Source organism: Tamandua tetradactyla, chromosome 23, assembly GCF_023851605.1.
Source record: "Tamandua tetradactyla isolate mTamTet1 chromosome 23, mTamTet1.pri, whole genome shotgun sequence".
NCBI lineage: Eukaryota > Metazoa > Chordata > Mammalia > Pilosa > Myrmecophagidae > Tamandua > Tamandua tetradactyla.
Genome location: NC_135349.1, coordinates 18128584 through 18144468, shown reverse-complemented (window position 1 = coordinate 18144468; position 15885 = coordinate 18128584). Strand labels below are relative to the sequence as shown.

The 15885-nt window shown below is 39.3% G+C and overlaps 1 pseudogene; it reads left to right on the top strand.

Annotated features, from left to right (window-relative positions):
- The first annotated feature begins 4992 nt into the window (after positions 1 to 4992).
- Positions 4993 to 5913, top strand: LOC143666676 (eukaryotic translation initiation factor 3 subunit F pseudogene; annotated as a pseudogene).
- The last annotated feature ends 9972 nt before the right edge of the window (positions 5914 to 15885 follow it).

The following is a 15885-nucleotide window of genomic DNA, read 5'->3' as shown; positions in this document are numbered from 1 at the left end:
AAATATAGGGAAAAAAATGGAAAAATATGAGCAGGGACTCAGGGAACTGAATGACAATATGAAGCCCATGAATATATGTGTTGTGGGTCTCCAAGAAGGAGAGGAAAAGAGAAAAGGAGGAGAAAAACTAACGGAGGAAATTATCACTGAAAATTTCCCAACTCTTATGAATGACTTAAAATTACAGATCCAAGAAGTGCAGTGTACCCCCAAGAGAATAGATCCAAATAGACGTACTCTAAAACATTTACTAATCAGAATGTTAGAGGTCAAAGAGAAAGAGAGAATCTTGAAAGCAGCAAGAGAAAAGTAATCCATCACATACAAGGGAAGCCCAATAAGACTATGCGTAGATTTCTCAGCAGAAACCATGGAGGTGAGAAGACAGTGGGATGATATATTTAAACTATTAAAAGAAAAAACCTGCCAACCAAGAATTCTATATCCAGCAAAACTGTCCTTCAAAAATGAGGGAGAAATTAAAACAATTTCAGACAAAAAATCACTGAGAGTATTTGTGACCAACAGAACAGCTGTGCAAGAAATACTAAAGGGAGCACTAAAGACAGATATGAAAAGACAGAAGAGAGAGGTATGGAAAACAGTGTAGAAAGGAAGACTATGAGTAAAGGTAAAAAGAAGGAAAATTAGATATGACCTATAAAATCCAAAAGACAAAATGGTAGAAGAAAGTACTACCTGTACAGTAACAACACTAAATGTTAATGGATTAAACTCTCCAATCAAAAGACATAGACTGGGGCGGGCCGCGGTGGCTCAGCGGGCAAAGTGCTTGCCTGCTATGCCGGAGGACCTCGGTTCGATTCCCGGCCCCAGCCCATGTAACAAAAACGGAGAAACAGAATACAATAAAACAAGAAAATGTTTAAAAGATGTTTCCCTTTCTTCCTTCCTTCCTTCCTTCTATCCTTCCTTCCTTCTCTCTGTCTTTCCTTTAAAAAAAAAAAAAAAAAAAAAAAAGACATAGACTGGCAGAATGGATTAAAAAACAGGACCCATCTATATGCTGTGTCTACTCTAAGGACATGAGGGCAAGGACACAAATGGACACTTGCACACCAATGTTTATAGCAGCATTATTTACAATTACCAAGAGATGGAGACAGCAAAAATGTCCATCAACAGACAGTTGGCTAAACAAACTATGGCATATACATACAATGGAATATTATGCAGCTTTAATACAGAATAAAGTTATGAAGTATGTAACAACATGAATGGACCTTAAGGACATTATGCTGAGTGAGATTAGCCAAAAACAAAAGGACAAATACTCTATGGTCTCACTGATATGAACTGACATTAGTGAATAAACTTGGAGAATTTCGTTGGTAACGGAGACCATCAGGAGATAGAAATAGGGTAAGATATTGAGTAATTGGAGGTGAAGGGATACATATTGTGCAACAGGACTGAATATAAAAACCCAGAAATGGACAGCACGATACTACCTAACTGTAATACAATTATGTTAAAACACTGAATGAAGCTGAATGTGAAAATGATAGAGGGAGGAGGGCTGGGGGCATAAATGAAATCACAAAGAATGATAGACAATAAAGATTGAGATGGTATAATCTAGGAATCCCTAGAGTGTATAATGATAGTGGCTAAATGTACAAATTAAAAAAAATTTTTCACATGAGGAAGAACAAAAATGTCATTACTGCAGGGTGCTGAAACTAGATGGTAATTAATATTTTAAAATTTCAACGTATGTGGGAGACTAAAGCAAAAAATGTTTATTTGGTACAAAATTTATATTTTGACTAGTTCATTTCCTAATATAACTTATGTAGATAGCTTGGTTGAACAACAGAAGTACATCAAACCTTGGGTAGGATGTGAGATTTTGTTGGCCTGTCCAGAGTGATGCCCCGATGAATCCCAGAGTGATTTTATCAGTGAGTAGAAAAGTATTTGCAAAGTCCCCTTCAGGGAATGGTGAGAATGGGGGAAAATTCAACCTCCCCAAGTTGGATTCTTGATATTCTTGCAAGCATTGTGGACAACCAAAGCTATAGGCTAAGACCCCAGTCTTGGGGTTTGTTCATATGAAACCTAACCCCACAAAAGATAGATCAAGCCTACTTAAAATTAGGCCTGAGAGTCACCCCCAGGAGAATCACTTTTGCTGCTCAGATGTAGCCTCTCTCCAGTCAACACAGCAAGGAAACTCACCACCCTCCCCCTGTCTACGTGGGACATGACTCCCAGAGGTGTGGACCTTCCTGGCAATGTTGGACAGAAATCCTAGAATGAGCTAAGACTCAGCATCAAGGGATTGAGAAAACCTTCTCAACCAAAAGGGGGAAGAGTGAAATGAGACAAAGTGGCAATGGCTGAGAGATTCCAAACAGAGTCGAGAGGTTATCCTGGAGGTTATTCTCACGCATTAAGTAGATATCACCTTGTTATCCAAGATGTAATGGAAAGGCTGGAGGGAACTGCCTGAAAATGTAGAGGCTGTGTTCCAGCAGCCATGTTTCTTGATGATGATTGTATGATGACATAGCTTTCACAATGTGACTGTGTGATTGTGAAAACCTTGTGTCTGAGGCTCCTTTTATCTACCTTGTCAACAGATGAGTAAAAGATATGGAATAAAAATAAATAATAGGGGGAACAAATGTTAAAATAAATTTAGTTGCTAGTGATCAATGAAAGGGAGGGGTAAGGGGTATGGTATGTATAATTTTTTTTCTGTTTTTGTTTTATTTTTCTGTTGTCTTTTTATTTCTTTTTCTGAATTGATGCAAATGTTCTAAGAAATGATCATGATGAATATGCAACTATGTGATGATATTGTGAATTACTGATTATATATATAAAATGGAATGATCATAGGTTAAGAATGTTTGTGTTTCTTTCTTGTAATTTTTTTAATTTAAAAATTAATTTAAAAAAAGAAAAAATATACTAGAGACACACTACAGCAGATTTGAAAAGGCAGAAGAAAGGAGCAGTGAGCTAGGAGACAGAACAAACAAATACAAAGAGACAAAAGAACAAATGCAGAAAAAATAGAAAACTTTGAGCAGGATCTCAGAAAAGTGATTGACAACACAAAGTGTCAAAGTTAATGAATCATGGGTATCTCAAAGGAGAAGAAGAGGAAAAAGGCCAAAAAGAATATTCAAGGAAATAATGACTGGAAATTTCCCAACCATTATAAAAGACATAAATATACAAATTAAAGAAGCCTAATGTACTCCAAACAGAAAATCCAAATAGACCCAATCCAAGACACATGCTAATCAGACCATCAAATACCAAACAAAAGGAGGAAATTCTGAAAGCAGCAAGAGAAAAATGATTCACCACATAGAAGGGAAGCCAAATACAATTAGGGCTGATTTCTCATTAGACACCATGGAAGTGAGAAGATGTGGTATTATATATTTAAGATACTGAAAGAGAAAAATTGCCAGCAAGAATTCCTTGTCCAGCAAAGCTGTCCTTCAAAAATGAGGGAGAGTTTAAAATATTCACAGATAAGCAGATGCTGAGGTAATTCATTAACAAGAGACCTGCCCTACAAGAACTACTAACAGGAGTCCGGCTGGCTGAAAAGAAAAGACAGGAGAGGGAGGTCTGGAGGAGTGTACAGAAATGAAGAGTACTAATAAGGGTAACTAAAAAGATAAAAAGAGAGAAAAATATATCGGACAAATAAAGTCAAAGGATAAAATGGTTGAAGTAAGTATTGCCGTTACAGCAATATCTCTGAGTGTTAATCAAAAGACACAGATTGGCACAACAGATTAAAAACATGTGACCATCTATATGCTATTTACAAGAGACTCATTTTAGATCCCTAAGATGCAAATAGGTTTTAAGTGAAAGAACGGAAAAAGATATTCCGTGCAAGCAGTAACCAAAAAAAAAGAAAAAAGAAAAAAGCTGGAGTATCTATTCTAATATGAGGCAAAATAGACTTTAAATGCAAAAATGTTATAAGAGACAAAGAAAGGCACTATATATTAATAAAAGGGCCAACTCACCAAGAAGAAATAGCAATCATAAATATTTATGGGGGACTCATAAAGGTGCCCCAAAGTATATGAGGCAAATATCGGCAAAACTGAAGGAAAACATAGATGTCTCTACAATAATAGTGGGAGACCTCAACACACCACTCTCTTCAATAGATAGAATATTTAAACAAAGAATAGGGAAACAGAATCTAAATAAATGAACTAGACCTAACAGACATATATAGAACATTGCACCCCAAAACAGCAGGACATACATTCTTTTCAGGTGCTCATGGGACATTCTTTAGGATAGACCACATGCTGAGGAAAAAGGTCTCAATAAATTTCGAAAGATTGAAATTATGCAAAGCACTTTCTCTGATCATAATGGGTTGAAGCTGGAAACCAGTAACAACTGAAGAATTGGAAATTTCACCCATATATGTAGGTTAAACAACATGCTTTAAACAATCATTGGGTCAAAGAGGAAATTGCATGAGAAATCAGTAAATATCTTGAGGCAAATGAATATGAGAAGAAAACATATCAAAATGTATGGGATTCAGTGAAGGCTGTGCTGACAGGGAAATTTGTATCTCTAAGTGTCTACATTAAAAGGAAGAAAGAGCTAAAACTGATGACTTAACTGAATAACTGGAGAAACCAGAGGAAAAAACATCAAAGCCCAAAGCAAGCAAAAGGAAAGAAATAACAAATGTTAGAGTGAAAATAAATGAAATGAAGAATAAAAAATAATAATAAATAAAAATCATAGAGAAAATCAATAAAACCAAAAGCTCGTTCTTTGAGAAGATCAATAAAAACCACAAACCTTTGCCTAGACTGACAGACAAAAAGAGAGAAGATGCAAATAAGTAAAATTAGAAATGATGGAAGCTGCGGGGTGTGTGTGTGGGTGGTCGTTATGCAGACCCTGGGAAAGAAAAAAGATCCTAAGAGGATATTATGAACAACTGTATGCCAACAAAATGGACAACTTCTTGCAAACACACGAACAACCTACACTAACTCAAGAAATAGAAGACCTCAACAAACCAATTGAAAGTACAGATTGGCTGGCTCCTCTTTCAACAAGATGGCCACACCAGCTGTACTGGGAAGTTCTCCTCCCGCCAATCCAGCTCTGGCACCAGTTAGTTCCCAGGCCTGGGTCCCAGCCCCAGCCCCAGCCCCAGCTCCAGCACACATCCAGCCCTACCTTCCAACCGGGCGTCGGCAGCAGCTATGACCACAGCCATGGGGCAGACCCCGGCCTCAACTCAAGGCCCGGGGAAGACTCCAGTGCCACGTTTTGCCTGGTCCGGCTCTCCCAGAGTCTTTCCCTGGTGGCCACATGGTCAGGCTACACCTGGTCATTTTGGCCTCCATCATGAACAGACAGGAGCAATGCAACGAGGGTGCAGTCCAAATTATCGAGACCCTGCTAGGAACTGTCAACAAACACTCAGCTGGAAGTCACCAATTACTTTTCAGTGCTGCACAAGTCTGAAGATAAGGTGGTTGGTGACATGGAATTTGCTAAGAAAATGTATGAATTGCACAAGAAAGTCTTTCCAAATGTGCTCAGCTGGGCTGGTATGCTACAGGTCATGGCGTCACAGAACAACTCCATGCTGATTCAGAAGTACTGCAGCCCAGAGGCCCCCCACCATTCACCTCACTGTAGACACGAGCCTCCAGAACGGCCACATGAGCATCAAGGCCTATGTCAGCACTTTAACGGGCATTCCTGGGTTATGCTTATTATGACACCTAAGGCATTGGAACTGACCTAATCATGAAGACCTGTTTTAACCCCGACCAGGTTACTGGACTCTCAAGTGACTTAAAGGAAGTTGTTGGAGCATCTGCCTGCATTCAGGACATCCTAACATTGCTTGTAGGAAAGGTCTAGTGAGAATAAACTCCCTCAGCTTTAGCTTATCTGGGAATGTGTTAATCTCTCTTATTTTTGAAAGTATTATTGGATATAAAATTCTTGGTTTTCCTTCAGCACTTTAAATATTTCACTCCACTGCCTTCTTGCCTCCCTGGTTTCTTATGAGAAATTGGACCTTAACCTAATTGGGACTCCTTTTACATAACATATTGCTTTTCTCTGGCAGCTCTCAGTACTATCTTCTTGTCCTTTGCATTCAACAGTGTGACAACTATGTGTCCAGGCATATTTCTCTTCATATTTATCTTGTTTCTTATTCTTTAGCTTCTTAGATGTGCATATTCACATCTTTGGGGAAGTTTTGTGTCATTAATTCTTTGAATATTCCTTCCATTCCTTTCTTTCTTCTCCCTCTGGGAATCCAATAATACATATATTGGTATGCTTGATGGTGTCCCACAGAGCATGTGCTGGTTTGAATCTATTATGTACCCCAGAAAAGACCATGTTCTTTTAAGCCACTCTTGCGGGAGCAGACCTGTTGTGGGCGGGACCTTTTACTTTATTCATTTCCATGGAGACGTGATCCAGCCCATTCAAGGTAGGTCTTAATCCCCTTGCTGGAGTTCTTTGTGAGAGGATAAAAGGCAGAGGGAGATTTTGGAGAGCGCGCAGAGACAGAAACACCCCTGGAGAAACAAGCAGTGACCCACAGAAGCCCAGAAACATTTTGGAGAGAAGGACCAGCAGAAGTTGCCATGTTCTTTCTCACGTGACCCAGCCCTGGATGCCAGCAGGCTTTCCTCAAGGAGGTATGGTCCTCTTGATGCCTTAATTTGGACATTTTCATGGCCTTAGAATTGTAAATCTGTAACCTAATGAATCCCCCTTGAAAATGCCAACCCATTTTTGGTATATTGCATTCCAGCAGCTTTAGCGAACCAAAACAGTGCTGTTAGGTCATTTTCATTTTTTCTAATGCTTTTTTCTTTCTATTCCACACTCTGACTCATTTCAGTTGTCTTATCTTTGAATTCACTGATTCTTTTTTCTGCCAGCCCCAGTCTGCTGTTGAAATGCTGTAAAGAATTTTTCATTTCAATTATTGTGGTCTTCAACTCTAATAGTTCCTTCTGGTTCCTTTTTAAAATTTATATCTGTTTATAGACGCTTTCCTATTTTTCCTTCAGTTTTTCCCTCATATCCTTTCATTCTTTCTCCATATTTTCCATGATCTCCTCAAGCATATTGAAGATCATTTTTAAAAAGACCTTGTTGTGCTCACAGTCTGGCCTTTTTTAAAAAATTTATTTATTAATTAAAAAAAATTTAACAAACCAAATAAAACATTAACATATATAATCAGTAATTCACAATATCACCACTTAGTTGCATATTCATCATTTCTTAGAACATTTGCATCAATTCAGAAAAAGAAATAAAACGAAAACATAAAAGAAAAAAAAAGATTATACCTACCATATCCCTTACCCCTCGCGTTCACTGATCACTAGCATTTCAAACTGAATTTATTTTAGCATTTGTTCCCTCTGTTATTTATTTTTATTCCATATGTTCTACTCATTTGTTGACAAGGTAGATAAAAATGCAAAGTTTTCACAATCACACAGTCACATTGTGAAAGCTATATCATTATTCAATCATCCTCAAGAAACATGGCTACTGGAACACAGGTCTACATTTTCAGACAGTTCCCTCCAGCCTCTCCATTACATCTTGAATAACAAGGTGATATCTACTTAATGTGTAAGAATAACCTCCAGGATAACCTCTCGATTCTGTTTGGAGTCTCTCAGCTATTGCCACTTTGTCTCATTTCACTCTTCCCCCTTTTGGTCGAGAAGGTTTTCTCAATTCCTTGATGCTAAGTCTCAGCTCATTCTAGGGTTTTTCTCAATCCCTCGATGCTGAGTCTCAGCTCATTCTAAGATTTCTGTCCCACGTAGCCAGGAAGGTCCATACCCCTGGGAGTCATGTCCCACATAGACAGGGGAAGGGTGGTGAGATTGCTTGTTGTGTTGGCTAGAGAGAGAGGCCACATCTGAGCAACAAAAGAGGCTTTCTTCGGGGTGACAGTCTGGTCTTTTTCATTGATGTTTTCTGGATTTTTATCCTCCTCCTATGAATGACTCATCCTGTCCTATTTATTTGTGTGTCTTATAATCTTTTGTTGCATTCTGTACCTTTTAATATGTTAACTGTGGGATTTAGTCCCTGAGATATCTTTTCTTGAGTTTGAATCCAGCTAGTGATAGGACAGATTTTCTCGAGTGCCAGGAGCTAGCAAAAACAAATCAGTGCAAAAACACTTTTCACAGTCTTTGCAAATTGGCTTTCCATTAGCCATTGCTTTCCTTCAGAGTTCAACCCTCCTATCAAGAAGATCATCCCAAGGCACATGCAAAGTGCAGGAACCCCCTGTCTTTTCTGAACCTGTGTTTTGTCCTGGGCTTATGCTCGCCTTAGGTGTTCCTCTGTTTATAGGAACTTGAATGCCTCTCAACTCCCTAGGAAACAGACCTTCTTTCTCTCCAGGGTGGTCCACTGCAAGTGTTAAAGCAGGTAAGCCTTTGTCCCAGGTCACCCAACTCATTTGTTTCTTGCCTGGAGGGCAAATTCTGGGCAGGGATGAGGTATGGGGGTGGGTACAGAGACACAGGCATTTACTAGGTCAGTCTTTCCTAGTGGATGGAAACCTAGGACCCACAGGGGAGTACCAGTCAGCTCCACACTGCCCTGGGGAGGGGCTGAGGGGGAACAGCAAGGGAGCTCCTTCTATGGCTCTTTGAAGCTGTGTTTTCTTGATTTGGCAATTGCCCAGTAAATGCAGCCCTTTAACTCTTTTCCTTCATTTTGAAGAAAGGTCTTTAAGACTTTTCTACTGCTTTTGCCCAAGGCAGGTTGGACCAGTGGCCACTCTCAGAGCTAGGACCGCTGAGATTTGAAGTAGCTGATCAAAAGCAGAGATCAGCAATCAGACCACATACTCCCAGATCTTGGAGAAGTAGATCTTTATATCCCAGCAAGTTGTACCAGGGCACGGGGTTGAGGGTTTCACTGCTGCTTACTGTGAGGCTGGGGGTAGGGGTGGCTCCTGCACAGAGAATGAAATTCACTGGTTTTACCCCAATTTACCAGCCTTCTCCTCCCACTCTTTCCTGGATGCTGCACAGTGTTCTACTAGGACTCCAGACTTTCAAAATAATTGATTCAGATAGTTCCTGCCTGTTTAACAGTTGGATAGTGAAGGAACTGATTCCTGGAGCTTCCAGACAGGCATCTTCCCACAATCCTCCTTTCTCAAGTCTGATTTGAGTTTTCTTGCTTGCGTTCTATTTCTTAGGGCATATACCTGGGAATAGAATTGATGAATCACATGGTAACTCTCTGTTTAGCTTTTTGAGGAGATGTCAAACTTTTCCACAGTGGCAATGCCATTTCACATGCATACCGGCATGTATGACAGTTCCAATTTTCCACATCCTTGTGAGTACTTGTTACGGTCTGTCTTTTTTGTTATAGCCATCCTAGTTAAGCATGAAATGGTATCTCATTGTAGTTTTAATTTGTATTCCCCTGATGGCATATGATGTTGAGCACCCTCATTCATCCATTTTTAAATTGGGTTGTTTTTTTATTGTTGAATTGTAAGTGTTCTGTATATATTCTGAATTCAAGACCCTGATCAGATATATAGTTTTCAAATATTTCTCCCTATTATGTAGGCTATCTTTTTTGTAATGTCCTGTGAGGCACAAAAGTTATTGTGGTTTCTTTTGGGGTGATTAAAATGCTCTAAAATTAATTGCAGCAATGGTTGCATAACTCTGTGAACATACTAAAAACTATGAACTGTACACTTTAATAAAAGGGTGAATTTTATGAATAAAGCTATTATAAAATAAAGAATGTATGAATAAAAGAAATGGATAATGTAGACTTAGAAAAAGATTGATAGTACTAGAACTCATTAAAGTTTCACCTAAATACAAGTCGTATATAATTAATTTTGTTCCTTTTTTTTTAAAACTAATCTCTATTAATTTCCTAGGGCTTCCGTAACAAAATACCATAAATTGGGTTGCTGAAAAGAACAGTTTGGTGTGCAAGAAATATAAAATGAAGGTGTAGACAGGGCCATGCGCCCTTGAAGTTTCCAGGAGATTATTATTCTTTGCCTCCTCCAGTTTCTGGTAGCATCAGGCATTCCTTGGCTTGGGGCAACACAACTCTAATCTCTGCCTCCATCTTCACATGATATCATCCCTCTGTGTCTGTGTCTCTTCTCTTCTTCCTAAAAGGACAACAGTCTTAGGACTAGGGCCACCCTAATTCAGTATGACCTCATCATAACTTATTATGACTACATAGACTACATTTCTGATAAAAGGAAAACTTTTCATGCAATTTAGGATCTCACAGCTCTATTGAACAATTCATAAATCAGGCAGCATCCCCTTCAGAAAGTAGAAGGGAGTTCCACCAAGGAGCTAAAAAGGCGAAACTCATATAAGGTGAATGAGGAAGCAAGTGAGGTAATGTTCTGATTGGCTGATATTAAGTTTCCATTTTATATAAGGGGGTCAGGTTTCCATTTTATATAAGGGAGTCTTACAGAGTGGGGAGTAGATATTCATTGATTAATATAATATGCTTGTCCATTGTAATAAGCCATCTCTACTGGATTGAAACTGGCTTTATCACCAGATGTTGTTTATTAGCAGCCCTGTAGCATGTGGTTTTTGTTGTTGTTGCTTTCCAGAAAACACTTGCAGGTCAATTGTTCTCTTCTTTTGGACTAGCCCTTCTCAAAAAGGGGTCTTCTCCCGGCAATGCCTAACGCAGGTAACCATTTAATTTTACGTATATTTACAAATAAGTTCACATTTACAGGTACCGGGGTTAGGACTTCAACATATTTGGAGGAGGGGGACAGAATTCAACCTCTAACAGCATCCCTTGTCAAACTTTTGATAATGACCTTGTTCCCTTATTTACACCTTCATGAGGCAATGCTGTAACAAAGGCTATCCAGATTTCAGCAAGATATTTGAAAAAGTCTCCCATGATCTTTTTTTTTGGAGATATATAAAATGGATGACATTATCACTGTGTTTATAATGACTGGTTGAGAAAAGAGGTCCCAAAAATGCAATGAAGGGTAAGCTGGAAGAGGTCTCATGTCATATACCTTAGGGTTTCAGCCACAGACTTGCTCACTTCATGGTATTTATTGGTGATTTCAGATGAGAAAAATAGATGAAATCCTGATTAATTTGTAGAACCAGAGAAACAAGCCAACTCTCACTGGACGAATTCTGAAAGTACTTTTTATAACTACAGAGGGCAGTATGAGACAGAGGTGCTATAGGGCCCAGGTAGAATATATTTCTGGAGTTTTGTCAGCTTGGAGTGTAACGGTTGCGAGGCTGTCAAACATGTCAGTATGGTCTAGTAGTCATCATCTGTTCTGGACACTATGGACACTGCTGGTTTCTCAACGAACAGCCATTGCTCCCCACCTCTTCTTTCCTGGTTTATATACAATAGGCTCAGTGAAGTGGGCCCCTTCCTAAGCCCCAGGGGATGATTCACTTGAGTACAAGTTAAGGTAACCCCATTCCCTTTTGCCAGGCACTTATTTTCACAGCATCTCTTGCAGCTAAAGGTGGCCTTGTCACACAGTTCTGACCAATGGGATAGGAGGGAGGCTGGGGAGCTTCTGGTAAAGATTCTGCATTCTCTTTCTTTTTTCATCATTCCGTTCTACATGTATAATCAGTAATTCACAATATCATCACTTAGTTGCATATTCATCAACATGATCATTTCTTGGAACATTTGCATCTATTCAGAAAAAGAAAACGAAAGCAGGAAAAAAAATTATACATACCATACCTCTTACCCCTCACTTTCATTGATCACTAGCATTTCAAATTATATTTATTTTAACCTTTGTTCCCCCTATTATTTATTTTTATTCCATATGTTCTACTCATCTGTTGACAAGGTAGATAAAAGGAGCATCAGACACAAGGTTTTCACAATCACACAGTCACACTGTGAAAGCTATATCGTTATACAATCATCTCCAAGAAACATGGCTACTGGGACACAGCTCTACATTTTCAGGCAGTTCCCTCCAGCCTCTCCATTACATCTTGAATAATAAGGTGATATCTACTTAATGCATAAGAATAACCTCCAGAATAACCTCTCAACTCTGTTTGGAATCTCTCAGCCATTGACACTTTGTCTCATTTCACTCTTCCCTCTTTTGATTGAGAAAGTTTTCTCAATCCCTTGATGCTGAGTCTCAGCTCATTCTAGGATTTCTGTCCCACTTTGCCAGGAAGGTCCACACCCCTGGGAGTCATGTCCCACGTAGACAGGGGGAGGGTGGTGAGTTTGCTTGTTGTGTTGGCTGGAGAGAGAGGCCACATCTGAGCAACAAAAGAGGTTCTCTTGGGGGTGTCTCTTGGGCCTAATTTTAAGTAGGCTTGACCTATCCTTTGTTGGGTTAAGTTTCATATGAACAAACCCCAAGACTGGGGGCTCAGCCTATAGCTTTGGTTGTCCACACTGCTTGTGAGAATATCAAGAATTCAACTTGGGGAAGTTGAATTTTCCCCCATCCTCATCATTCCCCAAAGGGGCCTTTGCAAATACTTTTTTATTCACTGATCAAATCACTCTGGGATTCATTGGGGCATCACTCTGGACAAACCAACAAAATCTCATGCCCTACTCAAGTTTCCATGTTCTTATGGTAAAAGTTAAAAAAAAAAAAAAAAAAGAGGAGAAAGATCTTTCTTGCCTTGCCAACCCCTTCTTTGGCCTTGAAGGGGAGTTGTGTGTGAGATAAGATATTTGGATCTAAAGCAGCCATCTTGTGGCTGGGGCTACAAGCCTCAGGATGAAAAGGAACAGGTTGAGGATGGCCGAAGAGAGTGACAGAAAGCACCTGCATCCTTAACCCTTTACTGCCAGCTGTTTTAAGATATAATTAACTATCATTATTGTTTACCATTATTTGTGTATCCTCTTATTGCTTGTAGACCAGATAATATGCCAGCAGTGCCCCACTTCCCCTTCTAACTTGACTGCTACATTAAGAAGCCCTGTTCAGGGAATAGATATTAGGTGGTTGTGCCAGTTTGAAAGTATTATGTACCACAGAAAAAACATGTTTTAATCCTGATCCAATCTTGTGGGGGCAGCCGTTTCTTTTAATCCTGATTCAGTATTGCAGGGTGGAAACTTGATTAGATTATCTCCACAGAGATGTAGCCTGGGCCCAATTGTGAGTGTGACCTTTTATTTAGATGAAGATGTGAGTCCACCCGTTCAAGGTAGGGTGTGGATTTATTTACCAAAGTCCTTTGAAAGGGGAAACATTTTGAAGAGACCTTGAATACAGGTTTCTGGAGAACAGTTGCTTCAAACGTGACAGAGACATGGATGTTTGGGGATGCTCAGAGTACCGACAGAGAGAGCAGATGCCTAGACATGGGCAGAGCTCAGCAGATATCACTATGTGCCTTCCCATGCTAAGCAAGCCAGAACCCCGAGTTGTGTCCCGGAGGAGCAAAATGAAGGCCCAAAGATGCTTAAAGAGGAAACCACTGGTGTCAGAAGCTGGCAGCAATGGAACTGGGAACAAGGACCAGCAGATGCCAGCCACATGCCTTCCCAGCTGATAGAGGAATTCCAGATGGCATCAACCTGTATTGACTGATGGTAACTTCTTGTTGGTGCCTTAATTTGGACATTTTCACAGCCTTGGAACTGTAAACTTGTAACTATTAAATTCCCTTTTCAAAAGCCATTTCATTTCTGGTATATTGCATTCCAGCAGCTTAACAAATGAATACAATAGTTCATGAGCAGGTTAGGCCACTGACTGACAATAGGTGGTTGCCTGAAGACAGCCAGCACATTGCTTACCAGTGACCTGTGAGATGATCTGGTGGGAAAGGAGAGCTGCGGCATCAGAACCTCTCTAGAATTTGAACCTAAAGACCTAGAGTCCAGAGAGTGTATAGTAGGAGCTTCATCATAAGATAGAGAGGTTTGTGATAGGCTGAATAATAACTTTCCCAAAGCTGTCCACATCCCCAGAATTTGTCAGTATGTTACATATGGGATAAAAGGGTCTATGCAGATGAAGTTTAATTAAGGGTCTTCAAATTGGGAAATTATCCTGGATTATCCAAATGAATCCAATTTAATCCAATTAATCCAATTTAATCACAAGGGTCCTCATAAGAGGGAAGCAGCAGGATCAGAATCTGACAGAAGATGAGGGTCAGAGTCAGGGAGAAGTTTGAAGATGCTACTTTGCTTTGATGGTTTGAAGCTATATGTACCCAGAAAAGATCATGCTCTTAAAGCTACTCCATTCCTGTGGGTATAGACCTACTGTGGGACTTTTTGATTTGGTTATTTCAGCTGAGGTGTGCCCCAGGTGCATCTTAACGCTCTTACTGGAGTCCTTTATAAGAGGACGAAATTCAAAGATACAGAAAGACACAAGGCTGAGAAAGAAAGTCACAGATCGAGCAGCCAAAAGCTGAAAGCAGAGGAACCTGGGAGAGAAAGGAGAGACCAGCTGATGCACCATGTGCCTTGCCATGTGACAGAGGAGACCAAGATCGCTGGTACCCAGTCTTCAAGGAGGAAGCATCACTTGTTGAAGTCCTGATTTGGACATTCTCATGGCTTCAGAACTATAAGCTTGTAAGCTAATAAATCCTTTTGTAAAACTAACCCATTTTATAGTATCTGCATTTCAGCAGCTTTAGCAAACTAAAACATCTGCTGACCCTGACAATGAAGAAAGGAGCCATGTACCAAGGAATGCAGGCAGATTCTAGAAACTGGAAGGAAACAGGCTCTTACCTAGAGCTTCCTTAAAACTCAGTAAAACCTATTTTTAGACTTCCGACGTCCAGACTTTTAAGAGAATGTGTTTATACTGTTTTAAGCCACAATGTTTGTGGTAATTTGTTACAGCAGCAATAAGAATGTAATAGATTTGGGTGTCTCAAATTGGTTTGCTGCATTAACAAATACCTAAAAATATGGACGTGGCTTTGGAATTAGGAAATTGGCAGAGGCTGGAAGACTCTTGAGGGGCATGGAAGAACGAAAAATGGATGTCAAAGACTACTGGTGAGGATTGTGAAAACCTTGTATCTGATGCTCCTTTTATCTACCTTGTCAACAGATGAGTAGAACATATGGGATAAAAATAAAAAATAGGGGGAACAAATGTTAAAATAAATTCAGTTTGAAATGCTAATGATAAATGAAAGTGAGGGGTAAGGGGTATGGTATGTACAATCTTTTTTTTTCTGTTATTGTTTTATTTCTTTTTCTGTTGTCTTTTTCTTTTTCTAAATCGATGCAAATGTTCTAAGAAATGATGAATATGCAACTATGTGATGATATTAAGAATTACTGATTATATATGTAGAATGGAATATGTTAATGTTGTTTGTTGTTAATTTTTTAAAATTAATAAATAAAATTTTTTTAAAAAAGACTGCTGGTGAGACTTCACAAGGAAGTGAGGGACGTGGTAGGGAAAAAAACCTATATTGTCTTAGGAAATAATTAAATTGTCATTAAGACCACTGGTAGAAATATGGGCATTAAAAGTTGATGAGGGCACAGAAAGAAATGAGGAACATTTACAATTACATATGACATGTCAGCAGAAGTCAGTAATAGAGATGGAATTATCCAGGAAAGATCTGTGGAGAGCCTCTTGTCTAATGAGTGAATTGTGACATTCATAACCACAAGGTTTTGAGAATGTTGTGTCAGTAAAAACACAGTCAGCTTGGACTGAAAGGAACAGAAAAAGGAAGAAATAAAAGAAGGCTCTTAAAATTCTCAAGGTAACAGGTTGGTAAAACTACTCAGCTTCAAAAACATTCTAGCTCTCAAGAAAAAGCGCTG